Source organism: Paralichthys olivaceus, chromosome 17, assembly GCF_024713975.1.
Source record: "Paralichthys olivaceus isolate ysfri-2021 chromosome 17, ASM2471397v2, whole genome shotgun sequence".
In the NCBI taxonomy this organism is placed as follows: domain Eukaryota; kingdom Metazoa; phylum Chordata; class Actinopteri; order Pleuronectiformes; family Paralichthyidae; genus Paralichthys; species Paralichthys olivaceus.
Window position 1 is genome coordinate 764,341 of NC_091109.1, and position 14,666 is coordinate 779,006.

The following is a 14,666-nucleotide window of genomic DNA, read 5'->3' on the forward strand; positions in this document are numbered from 1 at the left end:
ATCATCACCGTCACTGTGATCTGTATCAATTAATGTCCCTCAGAACCATGAGTGTGCAAAATAATTGTGATGTCAGCGCAGAGTAATTAAGGTTGAAAGGGAATTAGCACATAGCTGCTAAAAACCAAAGCAGTGATAACAAAACATGAGCTGAAATAACAAAGTGAGAACATATATAAACTCACTTTTATCAGCATAGGTTGAAAATGTCATGACTATTTGTTTTCTCAGCGGTTCTAGATTTATATTTGGCAGAAGACATGAGTTCAAATGAAACAATATGTATTTAAAAATTGTCCTTCAGTGTTGTAAACAGCCATTTTAGTTGACATTTCCCATCCATTGATTCCCATCATTGGTTCAACCTTTCGGAGGGCTTTGGTTTGACCTACGTGAGACTCCGCGGGGAGGCACGATGCCACTGAGACTCGCACAAAGCAACCTCGGTATCGATCGGCCCGCGCCTAAAAATAAAGCCAGGGCCGGTGTGATGACAGAGAGGAAAGCAAAAAGCCTGTTACTGCTAATCAATGGTGACCTAGAATTTTATGTCCTGAATCGATACATCATTCTTTTCCCTCGTGATATAATGATCTCCAGGATGTGTCTGTCTCTGACACATGGGGAAACTAAATGTCAGATGGAAAATTAGAGTCATTCCGGATTGAATTTTTACTGTATCTGGAGGTACGTTAATACTACTACGATTTTGTTTGAAACAGATCAACTCTAACTCCAGAGTGTTAGAGACACTAACATGGAAAAGTTTGGAAACTGGTCCTGATTTAGTTTGAAAACTCTGGGATCTGTGTTTCAGTCTGGACGAGCAGGAGCTGAGTTGTTTCAAAATGATAACGTAGAAACACTCAAACTTTCTGACTGGGTCTTCACGATCACAACGTTTCCTGAATCTTCAGGCTCCAATCACTTGACCCTCCACTGCAAGAAAACAACCGGCTACCAAAATCAGTCACCAACATTATTTGAGATCTATCCGCAACAATTCTGCATGCAACAACCAAATACTTCCTGTTTTGGGCAACTGCACAACCACTGGACGTGAGTGGTGCGGAAATTGGACAGTGTTCGTTTTGGTTTAAAATGCTGTTTTCAATGTAGTAGAAGCCTAAATGTAAATGGGAATGTAAGAGATTTACAGATGTGTTGTCCTCCTCACTGAACTTTGTAAGAATCTTGCAAACAAGAGTGACCTTTTCCCGGCGATGTAAAATTTAATTCGTTAGATTTACAGTTTGGAGGTGTTAATTGCCCAGCGGTCATTCTTTCTTTATTATCTGCTCTTCACTAAATCTTATTTTACGTTCCCTCTTGCTTTCCATCATTCCCAACTTCTCCCCAACTCCCTCCCTCCCTCCCTCCCTAGTCCATCCCGCCCTCCCTAGTCCCTCCCTCCTCTCCTATCTTTCCCTCTCCCTGCGCCTCGCAGTGGGAGCCCTGCTCGCTCAAGGCGATGCGCAATCTCCTCATATTTCTCTCTGGTGAATATTTTATCTCCCCTTTCAAGTATCATTTTCACACAGAAAGACTGCCTGTGTCCCGCAGTGGTTGTTCCCGCACTCGTCATCGTGAAACATCTCTGTTTCAGACGAGGTGACAATCTGTTTGCACATTTCACGGTGGCTTTTGATCAGAGAATGCAGATGAGGATTATGAATTTTTATCAACAGGCGCTCATGAAAAAGGCATGGAGCCAAACTGTGGTCATTTGGCATGGAGCCACGGATGACAAGCTTAAATTCAAATGCTGTTCATATTTGCCGTGGCCTTTGCAGCCTTACAGATAGACCGCTTTGTGAAAACTCATTATTTCTTCCTCGTCGTCCGTCTTTCTCCTTCCATCTTCCTCGTCCCCTGTTTCTCTCTGAGTCATTGCTCAGAGTGACAGTGATTTAAGCTGTCAGACATTTCAAGGCCCCCAATTCTCGACTTAGTGACTCACATTTAGGATCAGCGGATCCCACTTGTTTGCATTTGGCCGATTTATAACCCCGGGCTGCATTTCCTGACTGCATGACGGTAATTGTCCAATTTATTTTTCACAGATAGAAAAGAGGTGAAATGGAAAAAGACAGATGGAGAAATATGCTAACGTCAGTGATTATGAAATAATAGGTAAAGGGAAAGAGAACAAAATCTCAAGAACAATCTATAGTATATTCATAGACATATATAAATAAACATATCTGGTTATTCATAAATGTTTTATGCATCAGCCACGTTCTCTAAAGAACAAAATAAGCAATAAGTTGCATTTGCAATGCTTCAGCCGATGCATTTATTCAGCATGACAATGTCCTGTGCAGATGTGCCTGTGTATGTGGGTACTTGAATGCATGTTCGTGTCCATCAAACCATGAAGCCATGCTGGGGCTGACTGATGTGTGTCAGAACTGTATGAGAGCACACGTCACACACTTCCAGCCTCTGATCCGTCATAAAAGCTCATTGGGATCGCACAGGGAACGTTTATTAGGATTACCCATCATGCTTTAAGTTACACCTCACTGGCATGACCTCTAAAGCTTAAGAGAGGGAAAGCAAAAGAGACAAGGAGAGAGGAAGAGAGTCAAAATGGAGACGGTGACAGTAACGGAGGCAGTGAAATAAATAAGATTAAAAATATAAATAAAAAGAGCAGAGCTATAAATCATTCAGTTTGCCACCACTCCAAAGAACTGATAAATCGCTTGTTCGGTGTTGTATAGAGGGGCAAACCAAGGCACCAGATCTGGGTTGGGATTCAGCAAAGACCAAATGTGGGTTATTTAAAATCCACATCAGAATGTAATGGGTCCTTCTCTGACCCGTCTGTTCGCCCCAATGCTTGCTGGGATAGATAATGGGCAGATGGATGAATAGTTCCAATTAATCGATCCAGTGAATTTTCCAAGGTCATACAAAAATGTTAGTATCCTTCAACTGTTGTGATAAGAAATAAATAATTTTCCTTAATCAGTTTTATAGCTCTTGGTTATTTCTTCATTTACTGTATATATAATGCACAAAGGTGAACCTGTCACGCATCCGTCACACTTTCTTCTGTCCTGTGAATGGAGGTGTTCATCACATCTTGTAACGTGGAACATGAAAATTGCTGCGGCTGTGAAAACCATCAGCGGCGGCTCCACGCCAACACACAAATATTACGGCCGATATCTGTTCAGACCTGCTGCTTGACTTGACACAAATCCAATCTCTGCGTCGCTCTGGAAATGTGAGCAACACTGAAGTCATCGCGCCACCCGGCAGGACAGCCGGCCCACGCCTGATGTTCCCTGGACACGGTGCGGAACCGGGCTGACCGGTTATGACAGATGGGCGCCGAGATACCAGAGGGCCGCGTGGCAGTCGCTCTCCCCCCCACAGACGGTGTGAGGTGACAGCTATGAGCCGCCCATAAAGGAGCGGGGGGGGAATGTGGAAAAGAATGATGGGTGGGTGATACAGCGCTAGGCAACCGGCTTATGATTCACTGTGGGGCATCAGTCATGTAAGTCAGACGCTAAGGATGAGAGGCCGTGCCAGAGGAGAGTATCATGACAACTCCAAAACTGGTGTCAGTTGCAAGTTTGACCCCATTTAACCATCGTTTGATGCAAATCAAGTCTGACCCGACGTTGCCAAGTGCACCGGTGTAAATCTGCTTCTGTCACGGATCACACTGCTCCAGAATAAAGCCACGTTAGAAAGCCTTTGGACCTGCGACGTTGTTTATCTCTGGAAGCATCCAAAACATGTGTGAGATAGTTAACTGATAATAAGTGATTGAGAATAAACAGAAGATAAAACTGCTTTGGAAATTCAGCCTGCAGGACCAAATAAACATCGAAGGTTGTCACTTGTTGTCGTGTATGAATGTAAAAATTTTATGTACATTATTCATTACAGGCTGAGCAGGGACATCCTGTTGGTGCTTTAGGGATTTAATAAAAGTGTCCACTGGCTCTGAGGAAATATGCTTTAAGATGAACGAGGAGGAAAAAGAGGACATGCAGAGCATCCTAACTCTGCTCTTGCAGCTTTTCATATTCTGAAGTGTCAGCACATTTGCAGTCCTAACTCTATCAGTGTGCTTTATTGCTACAAAAGCTCACGCAGATCTGTGATAGCTCATCATTACACCCCCTGAATGATTTCACAGCTCATAGATTCATTTGGTCCAGTGAATAATACCACAGTATCTGCAGTGGTGCCAATAAAATTCCTGCTGAGACGCACAATCTGACATTAGTGGTGCAGATAAAGTGGATGCAAAAGTCACACTTTAACATGGTGTGTGTTTGTGTGAGTCAGATATGAAGGGAGAGCGAAGATTCCTGCGATGATCACACAAGTGTTATGGCACGCGTGTTGCCAGTGACACGTTATTAACACAACAAGCTAACATAGAGGCCGTGTGATCATGCACTGTTAAGGATTGCCGTGGGAGAGCAGAGGCGTACAAGGCGGCGGTGGTTAGTGAGAACTTATTAACCGAGACAACACCTCATTATCACTGGCTGAGACCACAGCCCAGACACTTCAGTATCTGACACTGGGGAGGCCGTCATCATTGTGTTTATCTCTCACAGGCATACTGATATCTGGATCTCTGAATTCAGCACACACACACACAGGAAGGGAGATCTCTCCGCTTTGTGTTTGAATAAAAACGTTGCACTTTACCAGGGCTGCTGCTTGGAGTCTTTCCATCATCAATATTTCCTCAGTGTTGGACAGGACATCATCTAAAACCAGACAAAAGCTTTAGTCGCTCTGTCTCTTCAGCAGCTGAGTTACGAGGAGCAGTTTCCCGGCTCGTGGAGCTTTGCAAAGACGTTCCAAAAAAATGTGTACGACGCCGTATATCTTGAAGCCAGAAGAGCACATAAGAAGCTTCAGTTCCAAATATTTTCAAGCAAAAAATGTTATGTTTAAATATTAACTTCGAGGCGGATATTTCTGCCAAGGCCAAACAGTCGCCATTAAATACCAAACAAAATCAGTCATGTTTGTTCGGACTGAGTTGTAAAACGATTGAAGATGCCGGAAAACGGTTGATTCTCCTCTGAATCCACATTATCTCAGCTACACATCCGTTCATTGTATTTTGTGCAAACCTGCTGACAAACAAATAATCACAGAGAATTACACTTTCTCTCAGCTATTAGCATTTTAGCATCTTCAGCTCATTGTCTTGGTTTTCGTGTGGAGACTCGCTTCCCCCCCCACCATTGGTTTGGTTTCGACCGGCCATTTGCTTCCCCCAGTCTCTCTCACACATATATATATATCAATGTATTATATCAATAAAGGCGAAAAATACCCCAAATATACCTAAAGCACCACTCCAAGAAGTAGCTGGAAGTTCTTAGTTAGAAGGTGATGTAGACAAACTGTATTTTTATTTTGTATTTTATTACATTTTCTGATTCGTGAAGAATTCAAATAATTTTTTCCTCATTTGTGAAGCGCTGTGACCTCTGGTGTAGACTAAGGATGAAGTCAGTGTTTTGCGTCAACATGCAGCACTTCAGTTTTCCTGCTGAAGGTCACCACCGTACAGTAAGTCGCCTGGCTGCCTGACGAGTCATCTAAACGTATGTTCCTCTGCAATAAAATGGGATCAGCCAGTGTCAGTCAGTGTAACTGTTTAATCTTTGATGCTTTCAAGATTCAGACCGAAATTTTAATAATCGCTTATTCACATGCAAAAAGACGGCGTCGCTCCCGCATGCTAATGGGCGAGCGAGAACAACGCTTCGGATTCAAACTCACATCAGTGCTGATATCAGTGTTGACAGAAGCAAAAGCCAGACGTGGGGGAATAAATTATAAAAGGCACAGAGCAGGTTTGTGTGTGCGTGCACGTGTCTGCTCATGTGCATCAGGAGTCAATTTAACTACATTTTCTGATAAGCACTTTTGAAGTTAAGGAAGACAAGGTTGTTACAGTACGTGCAGCCAGGAAGTGTGTGTCAGACATGTCATCCACCATAAAGCATAAAGAAGCATCAGTTGCTCAGGTTAGCTGTCCCCATGTGAATAACAAAGATAAGGTGCTTTCTGATTCCTGCACTCACCATGAAAATTGTAAATTTTGTGCTCTAGGTCGTCATAAATTGTGTTTATTGGTTATAGATTTGGTGCCTGACAGAATATCATCCTGCATCCTTACAAACTCAGAGGAGTAAACCCACAGAACACAGCAAAGGTTTTTCTGCATGCTGAAGAGGTGCACGGGGTAGGTCAATAATTTACATACTTAAAAAGTTTGTAGACTTGTGTCTTTTTTTATTGCTTTTGAACCAAAAAGTTTAAAGAGTGGCTCACGATTGGTTGAACATGACACGGTGGCTCCATCAATACTGAATCACTACTGTGCAGACTCCAAATGAAGTCACAAAATGGCAGCAGCCTTATCCGGGATATTTTGGCTTTAATTTTGTACGATGGGAGGAAACAGGGACGCATCATCTATCGGTATTTACAGTCTCTTTTACAGACTGTAACAAAAGCTGCATGTTTGCTTCTGTGCGGAAACAAAACACCCATTGTTCCCCAAATTATTACAAAGTTCAAGTGGTAAATCCATCACTGTTGTCATGGTAACCTGCATCCTGTTGCCGTGCTACAGCTTGACAGGTGGTGGGGCTCTGCAAACAAAGTCAAGTATTGCAGAAGTTTTGAGCCCAAACTATTGTTTTTTTTTTCTTCCAGAACAGGAGAAAGTGTTTTGGGAATGAAATCTTTACTCGCAGGCCAGCTGGTTGCTACCAACTGAGAATGATTATTCAAAGGGCATTAATCAGCACGGTGTCATATTAATATGATGCATTGCTCGAGATCCTGCCAGCTGATTTCCATCAGCAGTAGGTGTGTGGTTTAAAGCTCAACCAAAACACAATGCAGAAAAAACCAGAGCAGAACAAATAGCCCTTGTATCCTCTGTTCCAGTTGATGGAGAGGGGTGAGAACAGAACAAAAATATGTCATTTATAAAAAAAAGATAAATGAATAAAGCAATGGAGCAAGAGCAACAGTATTCATCATTCTGAGGATCGTCCTCTTAATTGTATTATGCTTTATTCCACATAATTCAGAGATGTGCTGCTCAGCCGAGCCAGACTCCGCATTTTGTTTTATGTCTTTTTCTATGGGATGAATAAAATATCAGTATAAAGTGCAGATTCCAAGAACACACAAGTGGTTGCAGATGTAAAAGCGATGCTTTATCGTCCTGTAAAAATACCACAGACCAAAGAGAGTTATCGTAGCATCAACTAATTGACAAAATCTGTGACGGACTCTGACAACATGATTAAAGCTATCAAACTACATACGGTTCCTAATGAGTCAATGTAAGACATCCCTTTAAAGTAACTCTTTAACTGGGGTTCTGGGATATTTTAGGAAACAAAATGATTCCCAGAGATTTCAGAGAGAAACCTTGGACAAGAAAGAAGACTAAAAACTGTCCCCATCTTTGAGGACTGCTGATAACACATGCATTTTTGTTTTAAAGGCGAGGGAAGCTGGCATCTGTTTCTCTTTCTGTCTCATGCTGCTGTCAGGACAAGCTGATTGATACAAGCTGGTGCAGCAGAGGACTCTGTAACACCACCCGCCTGCTCCGCTGGTGAAAAATATATCCTCTAAGTGGCTGTGGCAGGCTGTGATCCTGCAGGACCCTTCATGTTACGTATGAGCGTTCAATTCTTTTTCATTAACTCCAGGTGCGCCATTTCATCCTTTCCCCCCTCTGTCATCATGGGCCCGAGCAACACTTTCACTTTCTGCTCTGTTTAAACCAAATTCAGATAGGCGGAAAATGCATGACAGACAATCTCTGCCCTATATGTAGCTACAACACATGGGCACGCACATCATACACTGAGAGAGAGAGAGACATATGAAAGTGGAGCCACGGAAGACAACCCAGTTTTGCAGTAAAAAGAAAAAACAGGGCTGAGGGCCAGTTCCAAATCTGCCTCTGGCTGTCCTTGACGAACCTCCAGGCTAGATCCTCCTGGGTGGTCCAAGCAGAGAAGATTTATCTGGATGGTTGACAACTGGTGCAGCACTCATCCAGGCTGCTTGTGTCCCCGCAGAGAGCACATGTCACTGCCTTAAAAGCAACGCTGTCTGACAATGACATTGTAGAGTTGTTTTTATCTGGGATTCACTTTATTTTGGAACAGTTTTGAGGAAGTACAGTTTGAATTTCTACATTTGTTTGCCAAGATTTTTTTTTGTCTGTTGGAACTTACTAGGCCACTGTGTGTTTATTTGGATCCCCACTGGCTACTGCTTCACATTTTAGAAATACACTTCATATATAATCCAACACTTGATAGCTACACTAATCTTAAGAGCGTGGATAAAGATGGAGGACATGACAGCTCCTCACAAGTGAAGCCAAATCCTCATGATTGCCCCCTGGTGGCTGGCTGCAGTATGGGTTATAAAGCTTGTCTCCGTAGCAGATGGGTCATGGACCCAACTAGAAAAAAAATCAAAGTAAACAGCAAAGTAAATTTTTCACAAAAATGGGTTTGGTCATTTAAGGTTGTTCTTACCACACTGACATATGTTCAAGTGTTTCTGGTTAGTTTGGTTTTGATTAGTTATTCGATGCTATAAAAACAGGGTTAAACATTTCCAAGATTGCCAGCTGAGTCTGACTCGTGTAAACACGTCTCCTCTCTAAGATCATCACTGCGCAGATCCAGGCCCCAAACATCATCAAAAAAGCAAAATGGCAGCACCTGAACTGTGAGATTTCAGCCACATTTTTGTAAAACAGGAGGAAGTGGAGACATGTAGTCCATCTTTATGAAACACGATGTAATAAAAACACTGGAATGAACTGTTCTATCATAATTATAAATACAAATACAAATAAAAATACAAATCCGACTAGGTAAGAGGCTGTGTCTAATTCACTTTAAAATTAAGTCTGAGAAGAAAAACACAAAAAAAGGACGACCACTTTAGCTGTAACGCATTTCAGACCAACTTGTTTCCTGTAAACCTCTGCCTGAAACTGTGTCTGTTCTGCAGAGGGAACACGCAGCAGATGTTGAAAACAGGAAAAACACAATTTAGCTGTCGCCCTGCATGTCTCGGTGAGGACTGCTTTCATTAAAATTTCACAAAACAAAAATTAAAGTCAGGGCATGTAAGAAACAACAAATTGATTGTGAAAGGAAAAGGTTCAGGGACAAAACTGAGGCTTCTAATTCTAAGGCTTCTCGTGTTAGACGTATGTGTACATTTGTCCACAATCTTTTTTTTTCCTGTAATGTTGTAATGTGCATAATATTAAAGACATATTTCAGCCTAATACAATAAAAATAATTCAGTGCAACAACAAGGAAACAAGCTCTGTGTATTACCAGTCCCCTGAGGGTTTCTATATGAAGTGTTAACAGTCTGTTACTCTTGGTTGTTGTGGTCCTTTCAAACCATAAATGTCCTCAGGCCATCAACTATCAACAGGAATGTATTTCCGGAGATTAGTTTGCACCTCTGGGTCATTTTAAACCAAATAACTGCCCACAATTATGCTTTCCTAATTATGATTATTCCATGATTACATTACGGAGCTCCCATGTTGTCGCAAACACAACGTGGTCTCCTGGCTACTGACGGAGGGATGTGATGGTGTCACCGAAAGCAATTAAAAAGCCATCAGACGAAGCTGCAAAGAAAACATTTCCTATTTGATTGCAAACTTAACCACTGGCCTGAGCCGGGCCTCTCAGATGTTATTGCTCTCTGCAGGCAAGGTGTTGTTATTCCCCGGTGGTGTCGGATGCTAAAGTGGGCTCAGTAATGACCACTAAAAGCACTTTGCGCTGCTGTTTTCAGAGACGAGCACACCAGGAGCGGTCCACGCTACTTGTCATTGTTCGCACAAACTCTCCAGGGGATCTGGTAAATTTTAAATGCATCATTTTTTCTCCAGTGATGTGGGGAGACAGGGGCGGGTGTGCAGGGAGGGCTAGGATTGTCCCTCCCTGGAATCAGTCACCCCTCAATTATGGCCACTCAAAATAATCTTTGTTGTTCTCATCACAATAACATTCTACGTTTCTTTTTCTGGAGTTGAAGTAATTGTTACATTCTTTGATGTTCATTTTGCAATAAATCAAGATTCTGCCAAGTGCAGCTTCTAAAGTGGATTCATCCTGTCTAATTTTTCAAAGTGGACCATCCGCAGTTGCTAAATGACTTGTTTGAGCCGGGCTCAGACTACAGGAATTTCCAGACGATTTAACCCCAGGAATCTGAGTAGAAACATGATTTGTAAAATTGGTCAGGACGGGTGTTCGGCCCAGATGATCCGGTTGTGTGACAGGTCACACAATCAGTCTACAGCTCACGTCAGCTAGCATGCTACTGTACTTTTGTCTCACCAAAACAATAAATAACCTGCGTTAGACTGGACTAGGCTTCGGCTTTCGTTAATAAACATTACAGCAAGTTGTGGCTGATCTCAATCATTTTAATTTAAAGAGTCAAAGCAGATAAACTGTTAAGATTTTCCCCAATAAGCAACTGTAAGCAACTGTGAGTGAGGTTTGAACTTCCTGTTTTACTTTATGTTGCTCTACATACAGTTTTTCTAGTTTTGTGATTGGCTGCGACACCGTAATGTGTTTTACATCCTCGCCTCTCTTGTGTATCTTGCTCCCTGTCCTTCATCAGTATTTCTCTCTGCTCCTACCTTGTGATTCTGTTCCATAGAATTTCTCAGAGCATTTTTTACTTTGGATTTTCTGTTTGCCTGTGATACAAACCAGAGCAACCGGTTTTTTCCCACTGAATTTTTCCACTTCACCTTCTCGTCTTTGTTCTGTGTTATTATTCTGAGATGTGAAAATCTAACCTTCAACAGAATCACCTAGTCTGGTTCTTTCTGGAGTTAGTGAACTCCAACACACACATTTTTATTCACAAATGAACTCTGTAGTGTTTCAGTGTCTGACTCTGAATCTGCAGACATTGTCCATATCTGCCTTAAAACACATGAAGCATGAGAAATCGTCTACATGATATACCTTCAATTCGAATGGTATCCCGCTGGTTTAAACGAGGAATAGCGCCTGGGAAAAGTGGGCAGGTTAAGTAGATAGAAACTCCATCAACACGCTGACCAGAGAATTCTCTGGACAAATACCAGCTTTATTCACACATGGCTTTGATCGGACATTACACAGACTTTATAGTAGGAGGCTGCCGGAGTAAAGTCTGTTTAATGTCTGGTTCAATTGATTCCACAGCTCCTCTGGGTAACGTCTAGACAAGTTCAAAGTTGCAATGCATATATGAAAATGGCTTTAACTGACACATTATAGCTTGTTTGTTGCATCCATACAGGAAACTGAAGTTTGAAGACAGGAAAGTTGGTTCACTTCAGAAAATTACTGCACCAAAAAAGTAGTCTAGTTTTGTGAATATTTGGGTAAGTGTCTTTCAATTCAGTTTCATATCCTGTTGTACTTTATTTCTTATTTCTTTATTTCTCCAAGAGTTTGATTTGAAAATTGAAGCATGTACTATGGAAGTGATTGAAAACTTTGCATTTCTTTGAGATATTTACAAATATAAATAAGTATACATGCATATCAATACAAGATATATAGTACACCCACATACAAAGTGCATAGAAAGCGCTCTCCTCCACACAGCTTGTGGCCCCACCCATTCAAAACGCTCTAGACAGGACCCTGAAAGGATTATTGTGTAAAAGCTCTCAACTTAAATAAATCCTACTTTCTCCACAGAATATAGCACTTAGCTCATGCCCCAGTAGTACTTCCTAACATATCCACTTTTTAGGGGTTAAAGGGATTCAGAGACGCGGTTCACACAGCCCCCCCCCCCCACAATTCTGCAGTTTGATGCCTGAGCAGGAAAAATATTTGGATCAATGTGTGTGTATATGACCGTGAGTGTATTTAAGTGAATGTAGCATTAATAAAACCCAGCAGGCTACAGTCACCATCAGGGTCTTGGAAGTAAGCTCCGAGGCCCAGCAGGCGGGTCACATAACAACCCTGAACATCTGTGTGAAGAGACTGAGGATCAGATTAACCACAAGCTACGACGGACGTGACACAAACACATGCAAACTGCAAAAACACTCATCCGTGTGTTGATGAACCTGATTTTCATGCTCTTTGGGTAATCAGCTCGGAGGAAGGAGATCGCCCGTAGCAACAGTGGGGGTGACGGCGTCAGCAGCTGAGCTCGGGCACCTGTCACCTCCTTTAGAAACGGTTACGTCTCGGGTTGTGTAAGTCAGACCGACCACCCTGAGGGGACAGGTCCCTTCAGTACATGATCACAACCGGGGAAACCTCATTAGGCCGCTCCTGTGTGGCAGCGTCTCCCTGGCAGAGTGAAACACTTCACTGGGAAATGCTTACTGTGCACTTAGAGGTGACAGGGATAATGTGGGCCATGTACTTGTTACTAGTCTGTGCATCATTTGCACGCTTCAGCTCTAAAATAAGATTTGTCACAAACCAAGATGTGGATTGAGGCTGAGGCCCTGAGCTGCAATGGTCCTGAGGTTTGTGATTTCTAATTGACTGCTCACAAATCCCCCCCAAAACGTCAGTTGTCCAGTCAGAGCTCAGCTTCCTGCACACGAAGCTTAAGTGAGTGTTACTAAGGATATAAAGTTCGGAGGGTGGCGTCTCTTCTCTCGGCTTTTCATAATCCAAAACATACAAACAGCAAAAGTTTCAAGAACTGACTTATCAGCAGGTTTGTCCTGTGGAATGATGCATCGACTGATTGTCTCATTCGTCCATTTCCCTCTTTTTGACCCGTGTGACCGAATTGATTGTGTGTTTAATTCTGAACAATGCAGACCCACAATGCAACTCTTCTACACCCTCTTGTGAGGATGGTGTCAATCATTTGTTTCAAGCTACAACCACGTGTGGGGTAACAACAGGTAACTTTGAAAAAATTAAATCAAACAAAACAACTTTTACATTTCAAGTTCATGTGCCAGCAAAGCTTCATGGGTAACATCAGCAACCGGATCCTATGTGATGAGGTTTATTCTCCAGCTGCCAACAACTTAAATAAATAAAAATTCAACACGCTACAAATATGAGTATTAGAGTTCGGAGTTCTCAGCAGCAGAACACGGAGCTACACCTTTTGTCAATATTAGCAGCTGTAGCTCGTTAGCTTGGATTGATTGCTCAGTTCACTGCAGTGGAACCTCAGGTGCAACAGGTAATTCATTCAGACTCACACAGCAGCATCAGCATCACAGACCAACGAGACAAAAATGGTGGACAGCACCTACCTGTGGAGAGCCTGTAGAGTCCCGGTGTCCGTCCGCTCCTCCATCACTTGTGTTCCTTAAATCCACCAGCGGGAACCGCTCACTTGAATCCATAATAAAGTTGTGACTTCTGCTTTTTGCTTCTTTCCAAAAATGAATCCAGAAAACCCCTCGACAGCTGTTTGCCTGATGTTTGAATTAGCAGCTAGCTTAGCGGCTAAAAACAGTTTTGGAGGCCACACGCAGCAAAGTATCTCGTGTTAAAGATAAAATATCATGTCGGGGGGAGTTGAATCACTGACAGAGCAGTTAGCATGAGGTTATTATACATGTCGGGTTTGTTTGTGGGCAGTTTTTCTCCCGGCATGCCTCCATCATGCTCTCGTGCCACCTGGGCTGACTGACTGGAGAGACTCAAACCCCTGGAAAGATGCAAGGGAAACCCCGTGTCTCAGCGCCGGCCTCCTGGATATACAGGCCTTCTTCTTTTTGGCCACACCCACTACAGCGTCATCAAAACTTGATTGGTTGGAAGCAGACACTTAACAAACACCTGCGCTTGTGAGCAGCTAAGCTAAAGCTAACACAGTTTTTAATTAATACACCACTAATCATCGCTATAATAAGTTAAATAGCAAGTTCATCCTTTCACAGGTTTCCTGAATTATAACTTGTAATAATTCAGATTGAAGTAATAAATAAATCAAGGACACACTGCTTCAATGTTAATTAGAAAATGTAGCCGTATTAACCTATAATTATTATTATTGTTATTAATGTCGTAGACTCTAAGACCCATTAGTGAATTGGCAGCTAGATAATTGAGGTTGATGGAGGCAACAGCTAGAAAATATCATTTTGTTACAAACCTCAATTTGCTATTTGCAGATTGTATTTGCAGTGACCCTCGATGTATAATCACAGAGTTCAGAGTTACACAACAGATAGCAATTACAACTGCAAATATGATTTTTTTATTTTATTTGGCAGATTAAATAAATCCAGTGTTATGCTTCGTTTAGGTAATCATTGTTTTTTCTCTAAAGTATTCCTCTGCACCAGGGCATATTTGTGACTGGGCCTTTTTTCTTGACTGACAGATACTTTTCTCTACAGGAGCATGGTGTGCGCGCTTTTGATGATTTTTGATGCAGGAGGAAGTTGTAGCAGCTTTCATGGGCGGCAGACATCTCCGCACAGTCGTTTTCACACAGCCCTGAAGAAAAGTTTTTCCGAGGTGTCAGGCCGTTCAGAGAAAACAACAGCAACAAGCAGCATCTATCAACTGACAAGTTGACAAGCGGCTATTAAACCCCGCTGAAACTGTCGCAGCACCAAAAATAGTCAGACG

At 42.3% G+C, this 14,666-nt stretch overlaps 1 protein-coding gene across 2 annotated transcripts in view; it reads right to left on the bottom strand.

Annotated features, from left to right (window-relative positions):
• The window catches only part of cdh19 (cadherin 19, type 2), a 189,531-nt gene extending 175,798 nt beyond the window's left edge, over positions 1–13,733 (bottom strand). For both annotated transcript variants that reach the window (XM_069512937.1, XM_069512936.1), the window contains exon 1: positions 13,337–13,733. The gene's annotated coding sequence lies outside the window, so the exon portion shown is untranslated. The remainder of the gene's footprint in view (positions 1–13,336) is intronic.
• Between the last annotated feature and the right edge of the window lie 933 nt (positions 13,734–14,666).